Raw genomic sequence first — 11,911 nt, 5'->3', positions numbered from 1 at the left:
TGATATATATATATATTTTTTTTTTGTAAAATATAATGTAACAACAAATTTGATGTGGTTTTGATAATATATATATTTTTTTGTTTACAAACTATCCGCAAAATTTTATTTTGGTTTTAACTACCTTATGATAAAATACAAAATGATGCCATAAGTAGGTTCAAAATACTTTTATTTGATTGAATAATAATGTAACAACATAATAAATTTCTTAAAGCGAGCTTAAACTTGTATTGTCCTCTTCTATGTTCGTGTCTTCAATATTGTAAAACATGCCCCGACAGTCTTTTGTAACCTCAGACAATTTATTCCTTCTTCATGGCATTCGCAGCTGCAGCAAACTTAGAAAATTTTTAAAAACATGACAATGGACTGAGGAATTTTCCAGTGTGTCCTTTATGGACTGTACTCCGTCTTAGCACTATCCTCAAGTAAGTACAAAAAATCATTGCCACTAAACAGCTACTTTTTAACTTAATTAACTCTACTTAGTGAGTAAAACGACTCGGCAGGAAAGTTTACATTACTTAGAAACATGGATATGGTTGTTCTTCTTTTTTTTTTTTCTTAACCATGAATGGCCTAGATAAATATAAACAATCTTAATGATACGTATTTATAAATAAGATTCCTTAAACATACATACACCTTTTTTTTAACTAATCTTTCAATATGTACAATTTCAGGTTTTACCCGAAAGGCCATGCTTCAGGTTGGACCGTCTTCCATATATCTACTGACTTCATATAAATGAAAGGTACTTATGTTTTATTATAATAACACGTTCTAATTATTAAATTTAAAAGTGAACAGCTCATGGCATCATTATCTAGAAAATTGAAGTGAAGCGTAAAGCAAAACGGCGAGGCATGAGCGACCGGATAAAAATCAAACTTAATTGACTCATCATCATTTCATTGGCTAAGCAAACTTATTACTAATTTATGTCCTAGCTCATGTAGATATGAACTGCTAAGCAGGGGTTCTCAAACTTTTTAATATTTTTTTTCCTTTTGTACATTTTGCTGTATGCGTTGTTTTTTCTGACACAATATTTCTCATGGGCGTGTCTTAGTTCCAAAAATTAAGCGACGCGCCCCCGTGAATAGATAAATGAAATAATATTGAACCCAATTTGGCAGAACCCCACTCTAAACAATACCCCTTTCTTACACTATCTATATGAATATTTCTAATGTCTGACTATTTCCTTTCAGTGTACTGAGGACTCACTAATCTGCACTACCAGTAACAAAGTAATCCGACAATCAGACTGGACCCGGTCATGTTAGGTAAGTTTACATACTTAATGTGTACCACATACCACATACTATTTCTGAACCTCAGTAAAATATGGTTTTATAAAGATAATAGTGCTTATTATCTATGCCTACTTAACTGGAATATTTCAATCAATTTTCATGAAATTATTTAAGCAATTGTGACAATGATCAAGCAGTAGTGGAGTTAGGGTATGGCGAGGTACGACCTCCCAGATGCTGGTAATGCTAATATTTCGTAGGAAATCTGGTGACGATTGTGTAGCTATTTAACTTAACTAATAAAATATGTATGTTGGCATATGCCTGATCCGTGAAATATTGCGACAGTGTAAGGTTCCGTATAAAAGCTGTGTACACAATCTAAGTGAGATAACATGTCATGTGTACCAGTTGAAAATATTGTTCATACATACATACTTGTTTGTACTATAGCAAAAATATATACTTATAGAAAGTTGAAATTCGCACTGTGCATTTAGTTTATTCTGAATTTATTGGCAGACATAGGCTATGGTGACCGCTCACCATCAAGCGGGACATATGCTTGTTAACCACTGATATAGTATGAAAATGTGTAACAACTTATAAGCTAATGAACTGAAATTTGTCCTAAAATGATTAATACCTATATCCTAACAGACAGACATTTGTTCTTCTCACGACTACTCATAGTGAAAATATTCAGTATAAAGACTTTGTCAATGTATTGTATGATGTATGAAATCCTGTGAAACAATACATATATTATAGAGTTACAACTGAAACGCAAACAAACCATCCATCGAAGGAGGTACTGTCATAGTATAACATGCGTGTAGCTATTCAGTATTCATAGAAAAATGGCGGGACGCCCCATATAATATTGCACTTCAGCGCGACAATGAATAATCGCGCCCCCATAGCCATTAGACTAGAGCCTATCTTCTTGTATTACTAGGTCTTAAATCTAGGGCTTAGGTATCCTAGATTATTTTAGGAAAATAACCTTACATCTAGACTGTAGTTATCCTGCCTATGAATGAAATTCTGTATAACAAGCCTGCTAGGAATATGTATATCATCAGAGTGTTCATAGACTATATAAGACAGCATCGAAGCTATCCGATCTCCGGTGTGAAGTGCAAACGTGATGTGAGCTTTCAAAATAGCCCTGAAGATGGCAGAGCCTGCTATGAAAATGTACTAGACATATAGAGAACTATTTGTTTTAACATGAAATTCTATTGCTATTGTACATAGTTCACACACTTATGTTTCCAATTCCGGTCACTAGGTGGCAAACTCTTCTAAAGTGCTACAGTTCCGCGCCTCCGGCCTTTTATTTTAGGTACATGGGTATTTTTTCTATAAGTACCTAGTATTTTACGTACTAGCCCCGCCTATCCCTCAGCTAGAAAAACATACATTAAGGCACAGAATAAATAATAGTACTACGCATAGGCGCAAGGGAACGTCAAGATGTGCCAATGCCAACAATTGCTACGTAGCAACGCAACCGAATGGCCTAATTGGGACGATGTTTAGTTCAACTACTACGATTATGAGCTAATTTCCTAGAAATAAATTTGTCTTAGTTTACTACGCTACTTTAATTTTATTATTTTTATTTTTCAGAATCCAGAGGTAGGAAATGAAAATACAATTGACTCCGCATCGATGCATGACCTCGCCCGGAACGCGGCAAGAAAAAAACAATGGAAGAAAATACTACAGACGTGTTTACTAACAATAAAGTTATTTTTGTTTTTATGAAATAGCGATTGAATAAAAATATTAGGTATATGAGTTTTATTTAGAGATGAAATAAGTCAGAAATACAGCACACCCACTCGTTTTCACAACAACAAATGTAGCCTGGTAAGGCTAATTCCTATTATTTATTTATAAACCTTGGTATCCAAGATGTGTTCTACAGAGCACATCTTAGATCCCTTGGGCACGGAACCAAATGTAACTAAACCTCCGCTCACCTTACTTTTTTACTTACTTACTTGACTAAACATACTTATAACTAACCCCCCTTTAAATATACCCCGTAAATTTGGCCTTGTGATCGTCTAGCGTGAATAAGTAGAACCCTTCGACGTGATCCGCAATAACCTAGATCCTTTAATGAGTATCAGCTGTATTTTTGACTAATTTTTAAAATTTTATTTATTTATATTTTAAAGAAGAATAAAGGTTATTGTAGCATAATAATATAGTGTTATAGAAGAGTATTTTATCAGATTTAGGCCTAGAAAGTTATATGTGAGAAAATTAATGACGTGATGAAGAAATTTTGGAATAAAAGTTAGTGAGTGAAACATACATGAAATAAATATTAAAAAATATTTTGGTAATCATCCGCTACGCCTTATTAGTGGTCCCGGCTTGGGCAAGGGCTTGCGATGCGGTATGGGACCCCTGACCCGACCAAACCACTTTATCGGGAACCTAAGCAAGTAAGCCTGAAGGGCTATCTATCTACGAACTAACACCCTGTTTTTTGTTTTTTTCTTTTCCCTAGCTAAACCCCCCTTTTCCCCAATACTAAGAATAGACCATAACTTCTCGACCTTTCTAATGTATTAACGAAATGCCGAGTAGTCGCTAACCTTTAAGAAAACAAGTAAGTCTACTAACTCCTCGAAGCTTTTGACTTTTCATCAGTGGACGGCGCTCGCATGCCACTGGACCCTATAACAAACTAATCCTTTTATTCCAAAGACAGTTTGTTTCCCTAGCCAATTTGATAGAATTTACCTTGAAAACCCAGTTAGCAACACTTAGCATCCCGTCGCTACACCAAAAGATCAGAAATTGCTACCACAATTATTAATCACACTCAGGTAAATTAAGTAATAAGAGATTTTATGAGTTCAAAGTTTTAGCAAGCAGTTTAAGATAGTATACACCACATTTAAAGTCCATTTAAACCACACAAATACACATTGACCAATTATATTTTAAGACCAATCGTAAAAGAACCCTACTTTCATAGAAATAGTGTGTGACGCTACCCTAATCCTATCGTTTTCCCTACTCTAGCATATCTGAAACACAGACCATCACTTACCATAGATCTAATGTTCAGAATATGCACAAGTGTATCCCTACCATAAGCTGTACAGTTCAGCCAGCGAAGCTGAGATAGGCAACCTATAGGCTTGTGTCGGTCAGATCCCCCCCTCTGCTTTTGCCCGCGGGCTAGGGTAGCAGAGAGTAGATCGCCCTATCCGTGTATATATCCAGTATTCTAAGACACACCAGTACCAGCCACACGGAAGACCCAGCTGCGATCAAACTTAACTTAGATATGGATCGATCACAACCGAAATCCCCAGCGACCAACGCCAGCATGAACCAGAGCACCGAGTAAATAAATATAAATATATATAGGACCCCAGCCTCAAATACTGCCGACTTCAGTGAGCAAGGATTACTCCTAATGTCTTTCGTCAATCGTGAAAGTCCTCACTTCCATCTAACAGTTGGACTCTTTGAGACCGGTGAGAAAATACGCTTTTGTAAGTAAATAAAAGCGCCCAAGCCCTCCACTTGGAACAAAAAGACCCCTAAACGCCTTATGTTTAACAGCCGCAAGGTATAAAGCGCTTAGCCGGACAACAGTCTGTCACAAACAATGATCTGGCTTATAACTTTCACTAAATAACCCCATGGAAAATTACTAAATTCAATTTTACTGACCAACTAAATAAACGAATGAAGTTTCCTTTACGTGCTATAATCTAAGCTTAGTTTTGCAAGAATTACTCCCTACAAAACCAAACACAGACTTATCTCCAAGCACCAGCCATACATCGACCCAGTCTTTGTATTGCTTGACGGCACTCATGAAACAAAGCACAGAAAACTTCACTATACACATCAATTTAAATGTAACACTACACTATAAATAGAACACTAAATTAACCCCACAACTGACAGTAAAGCAATTCCACCACAGGTCTAAATTCAACTGTACGACGATATTGTCCCCGCACAATCAAACAAAGACACAATTTCAAAGTTTACAATCACTTAGAATAATTTCCAAGTAAAAACAAACAGAGAAATAATAGCAGAACAACTTCACTCACCAGTATAACACACGAAAGCCAGAGACACTGTTAGTCTTGTGGATATTGTAAGAATGACGCGCGTCGGCTCGCTCCGACCCTTTTATAGTATCTAATAGAGACACAACAGAGACCGGGGACATAATGGAGACTGGAGACATACTGGAGACATAACGGGGACTTAACAGAGACATACTGGAGACTGGAGACATAATGGAGACATATTGGAGACACAATGGAGACATAACAGAGACACAATGGAGACATAACAGAGACATAATGGAGACATAGTGGAGACACACTGGAGACTGGCGACATACTGGAGACACAATGGAGACATAATGGAGACATATTGGAGACACAATGGAGACATAACAGAGACATTATGGAGACTGGAGACATAATGGAGACTGGAGACCTAATGGAGACATAACAGAGACATACTGGAGACATAACGGGGACTGGAGACATACTGGAGACACAATAGAGACATAATGGAGACATAACAGAGACATACTGGGGACTGGAGACATACCGGAGACACAACAGAGACATAATGGAGACTGGAGACCTACTGGGGACATAATGGAGACTGGTTTGTTTACTAAGCCGTACACCCTATACATTTAACGTCCATGTTCTCTCAGCAAATAATCGTTTACCTATCAGTAGTAACATCTGCATGCTTGCACGTGTTTTAGAGAGAGACAGAGCTATTGATATTGTTACCTATGTAGTCCAATAGTGGAGTGTTTCGTAAATATTTTTACGTAAATATTATTTTGTGAAAGATTGTTTAAATCAATTTAGTAAGTAACTTCGCAATGAAAGATCACATTTGTTCCTAATTGTTACATTGAATGATATATTCAGGAAGTATAATAATCAATATTAGTGATTATTACCTCTCTGACTTGTAATTAGAACCAAGACGCAATATCGGAACGTCATTCGTTTGTCAGATCAGATTGTCAATGTCAACAATCCATCCATGTGAATATAGTTTGTAAATAAGCTTTTTCCAATAAGTTGTGCATCAAATAATAGTGAATTTTATGAGTGATGACGTAACTAAACATGTGATAAAGCTTCGCAGATATTATTTGTTAAAATATTCAATGAAATCCCGAAGGAAATATGCACCAAAAAGTTGGTCAAGGAAAAGTTGATTCGCCGTAAGTTTTATATGTAACAACGAGTCCATTTCCTCGTCATAGATGCTTGTTCTGTTACACCCTCACCACCGGGCGGTGGCGCTTACGGGCGCCGTTTGCCTCATTGGCGTTCTGTTCTTCGGAGCGTACGGTTCACTACAAAAAATTCTTAGAATTTCTGAGATTCTTAGAATTTTTTGTAAATAAAAAATATGTAATATTTTACAAAATATTTCATATTTTAACGGTTTTACCGTTCGATTATAAATAATAAAACGTGACGGACATTCCTTGTCCGTCGCAATATTTTTAGATAAGCTGACATTTCGAGCGCAGCGAAGGCGTCGCGGTAAGTAAGCGACGAGCATTTGTTTTACTTTATTTACAGTGAATCGGTTCGCCATAAGCACGGATCAGGTCATTGAGAATTGAGACAGTTTAAATTAGACCACGATTTCATAAATTGTTCGTTAGTTATAAAAAGAAAGGCGCATCTTTGTCGTCATAATTTATAAGTTGTTAAATGGTCGCGGTCTCATTCCTGAATGAGCATATTTTGCAGAAATGTCTGTTTGATGCAAAGTTTACGTTCTTAACGGTTGCTAAGTAATTAAACTTTTTGCACAAGCCTGCGCAAGGATAAAGTGCATCCTATTAGGATACTTGATTACTATTTTGTGAGGGACGCTTAAATTTTTATGACCTGATATTTTCCGTGCATATCCCCAGTATTATTACTATGCAGGCTATGGCGTGTAACAGTGATTGCTTTCAAAATTTTGATAGTCTCGCAAGAAGCTAAGATGCAATTCATTAACGATTAAGTAGATAAAACCTAGGACACGTTTAAAACCTTGTTGTATCAACTTGTAAAGGTTCTAGTGTCATATTGGATTCCCTATTGGGGTCCGGTCTATTATGCTATTTTCTTCATTCTTAATTAAAGAGTGCCTACTATTGATGCATCGTTCTAAGTGTAAGCGTTGAATAAAATTCCGGTACTAATAATAATAATAGACTTACTGGAAGTTTGCTACTCTAGCTAAAGTAAAAGATTTTGAGTGAAACCCCCGTATGTGATATAAAATTGTAATGTGATATACATGCTTTTCTATGTCTAAAAAATGGCTATTTCACCCTATGTCTATAGTGTGAGGTCTAAGATTTACCAGAATAACCATTATTATTTAAAGTAGGTACCTACTCTGTTGTAAATTACCACATACAGGAGAGTCACTATTGATCTTTTGCTTCTATCCAAATAGGATTTATAAACAAATAGTAAGTAGCTGTCTGCTGATTTAAGTACACAAGTTGTTGTGCAATAAATTTATTATTATTCTGCTGCGCAAGCAGATGTGTTGACTATGCAGTATTTGTATCAGCTCATATCCTAGATTTGGCGTTACAAAGAAAAGACCCGAAATTTGTTTTTTATTCGAATACCTACTCTAATAATTTCCGCTTGCGCAAGGCGTAAAGAGACATCATTATAATAACATTGTTGCTTGGGATATCCATTGAGACCATTTGCGAGGCTGGGCAAATGTTAGCGGGTAATCCGTGTAAATAGGAAAGTTTCCGCCAAGCCTATGTATCTAATCTTAATTACTCCTACTTCCGTTCTGCGCAAGACGTGTAAGTATTTCTACTTACCCAACAAATAACAAGCCTGCGCAAGGCCTTTGTTTGTTATTTTTTGTTATTTGACTGCTACACTAGCAGACGAAATAAAAGAAAACTATCTATCTAGTGTAATGAATTACCAATAATATAGCAAGCCCGTCCTGGCCTGCGCAATGTAGCGTGATCATAGAACTTGCCTTTTTATAAAATTTTATCTGCCATTCCATAATATTCATAATTTGCCTGCGAAAGGCGTGTGAATATTATGAATATATTGTGAATATTCAGCCAACGAAACATAATCTCTGAAGAGATTTTGGCCGTCACGACTATAGCCTCCGCAGGGCGTGTTAAACTTACAACTCAGCTCTCTGCTAGAACTATCAGGAACCGGATATTCTTAAATTAATGTAAACAGCATTCTTAAACTGTTTTTGCAGGGTTTAAGTAGGTAAGCAAGATATGATAAAACATATGTATTAGCCTGTTACATATCGCTAAACAAGTGCTTTGATAATGCAAGTAGTATTTGCTTCGGCAGTACATATACTTAAATTGGAATGACAGAATATTAGCATAGCCCCTGCGTATAGGGAAGACCCGCAAAGTGGTTAATTAAGCGTCTGGCCATATTACAATAACATAAATATATGCTTCCGCAAAGCAACCACAAGTCATATACTGTGTATTATTGCGTATCGGGCTACTACCACGAAAACGCATGCTATTAAGTAAATATACATTTCAAATACAAATCATCATATTCATGAAATATCTAACCTAACCTAACCTAACCTATTCAGCCGCCAGCGACTAGCTAAGCGAACTTACCGGTCAATGGCTCCTTTCAACCACATATGTATTGCCGGCTCCGCTAGCAGCGTGAAGCTCGCACTAGCGCTGAAACCAGCACCAGGGGCGGCTCACTCCGCATTTCTTCCATACATTCCGGCGGCCGCGAGTTCGCGGCTTATAAAGTTTGACGACCTTGTCGCTGCGCAATAGAACTCAATGTCGTATGCAGTCCATTGACAGGTTGTTGACAGTGAGCCTTCTGTACTTGTACTTTTATATATTCTGTGCCAGCACCAAATCAATGACTTTGAATACAAGTCACGTGGAACGGGATGAGCCTAGTTCCTTATTAAATAAAGGTGTAATCTTCGTAATCCAGCTTGCCTGGTAAAAGTGGTAAATAACCAAATTGTTCCTATATCTAAGATTGTGGTAATCTATACTGGAACTGAGTAATTGGCTTGCAAAAACCTGACAATTTGTGTTGACTATCAAATTCACGTCATCAAAGACTCAGATCTTTAACCCTTTATTAATTTCCTATGAGTTAGACACTTCACTTCCTTCTGTGGACATAATAATATATAAGGTTGTACCCCGCTGTAGGTGAATATAACGTTGGAATTCTTTAACCTTCCACGTATAATATATATAAGAACAATTTGGATGTTTACCGTATGTAAATACCTATGACCCACATAGGGTATGATATGATCAGAGATGAATAAAATTTATCTGTACGGTACCTGTCCGAACGACAATAAGCCATGCTATACATGATATCGATTCCAAATCAAGAACCTTCTAGATTTCCTAGACAACTTGTCTAACATCCCACAGAAACCCGCTCTCTGGGTAAGAAGGAGGCCAAAGTTCTTTTCGAGAAAAGGGATGCACCGTAATCCTAAATGTGACGTTAGAAGAATGTACATACAACATGTACCTCTTCATTAGCTTGAATCTGCTCCTAACGCTAAAAGACGGCTCTTTAAGATTTTTAGTATCAAACACTAATTATTCTGGGAGCTTCATTCAGGCAAATAACCGCGAAGGTTATTGCTGCAAGAATATTACCAATGTTCAACAAGAACTGATCGCCGAGTCTGCCTACATTCTTCCCTTGTTTCTGACAAAAATAAGTTATGAATTATTTAGTGTCTTGCTTGGCTACTCGTCTAAAATACATAAAATGTACTAATATTAGAGCTATGCGCCTGTGACATAACTAATTTATGGGGCCAAATCAATGCTAAAATCTATTTTGGAACTATTTTTAGCCTTCTTTCAAATATAACTAAAACTTCAGTTAGGCCTACAGTCCAAGTTATTTATTTATCTTACCATAATGGGTATCCAGCAGATATAGTTGGTACTTATATATTACAATGATAAGCGAAAACCAGTGTTTTTCTAGCTATACTACAACTTATTAGCAAAGGTAGTGCTGCTTACCATATAAACCCAACTAATTGCAAATACGTATATGTACAACAAAATGAAACCACTTATAGGGTGGTACATATTAAAAACGGACTGAAACGAAAATCTTATAAATTAAAAGATAATTTATTGCCTAAATAGCTGCGCTCTGTATACTACTATTATTCACCTTTAGGTGGGCACATGAAATTCGTCTTTTGTTCGTATATGCCAACTTAAATCGGCCTGGAAATACAATGCATGTACATACTGTGACATCAATGATCACCTTTGTTCAAATTTGTACGTACACACTTGACATTGTTTAGTCATTATATGCTAACAACAAAGTAAGGAAATATTGTAGTCGATTTTATATATCTTCAAGGGAGATCCCGTTGTTTTTGTAAAATGTTGTATAAGTGCACTTGATTCCTCATAAAGACTATAAGAACTTTCAAATAAATATTAATACAAAGGAATAAGCCATGAAGATAATTTTGTGTCTGTAACGTAACCTAAACAGTATTATGCCTTAGTTATACTGAGATCTATAGATCTAACATATATGCTTTGCTGTGATAAAGACAAATAGCATTGTGGCTTGTAATGCCTCAACAAGATTTCACTTTCTTTTTGCGAAGTAGATCGATGCATAATGATAAAGGATCCTGAAATTAATAGAAACAGACAATACCGAAAATTATGATTTGATGGGTGAAATGAAATAAAAATATGAACTCGCTTTTAGAAATAAGATTTAATCTTATAACTTGATTCACATTGATTTATTAAAAATACAGTATTCACAAAAATAGTAACATGTATCACTGCAGATTCCACTTAGTTGGTTAAATTGAAATGATTCACCCACACACGCAGATTATTAAGTGCACTAGTTGTTTCCACCAGTTTCACTAATGATGAGGAATTAATCACATTGGCGTTATGCTGGCCACCAGGCGGTCACAGACAGGTCTCAAATATAATAAAATAGGCTTCAAATAACGGTAGGAAGCTTAATAGCAGCGTTTTACCTTACAATAAAACGCATATTAAGCGAAGTACCTTATTTGAAGCCTATAGTTTTTAGGCCGCCAGTGGCTAAAGTACTCCGTTGCAATACACCACTTTACTTTTATTACACCCATGGAGGGTAGGTTTAACTCACTAATGTATTTTATCACCTTCACCATTCAGGTTGCAAAATCCAACACCTATACACTCCAATGTATACTGATATGTCCCTGTTTTTATTTAAAATGTACATAATTAAAATAATTATTGCAACCTTTTTAGTAAATTGTACACTTATTGCAACTTTGTTTTGGTTATAATTTGAGAACCAATGAGGCAAACGGCGCCCGTAGGCGCCACCGCCCGGTGGTGAGGGGATAAAACTGGAAGGGTAAAACTGGTGGTGGGGATAATGGCGACTACTGTCAGCTAATATGTGAACCGCTACGTCATCTGTTAACAGGATTGCTCTCTCAAATATAATAAAATAGGCTTCAAATAAGGTACTTCGCTTAATATGCGTTTTATTGTAAGGTAAAACGCTGCTATTAACTCA

General features: G+C 36.3%; 1 long non-coding RNA gene across 1 annotated transcript; it reads left to right on the top strand.

Moving 5' to 3' along the window:
• Positions 1 to 249: 249 nt before the first annotated feature.
• On the top strand, positions 250 to 2,991 carry LOC125235001. The gene is made up of 4 exons (XR_007178033.1): positions 250 to 431; positions 687 to 757; positions 1,218 to 1,292; positions 2,898 to 2,991. It is a non-coding gene; the product is annotated as an uncharacterized LOC125235001 (long non-coding RNA).
• The last annotated feature ends 8,920 nt before the right edge of the window (positions 2,992 to 11,911 follow it).

The sequence above is a fragment of the Leguminivora glycinivorella genome, chromosome 16 (assembly GCF_023078275.1).
Source record: "Leguminivora glycinivorella isolate SPB_JAAS2020 chromosome 16, LegGlyc_1.1, whole genome shotgun sequence".
Lineage (NCBI taxonomy): Eukaryota > Metazoa > Arthropoda > Insecta > Lepidoptera > Tortricidae > Leguminivora > Leguminivora glycinivorella.
Note: the sequence above shows the minus strand (reverse complement) of the source record. Positions and strands in the feature narration are given on the sequence as shown.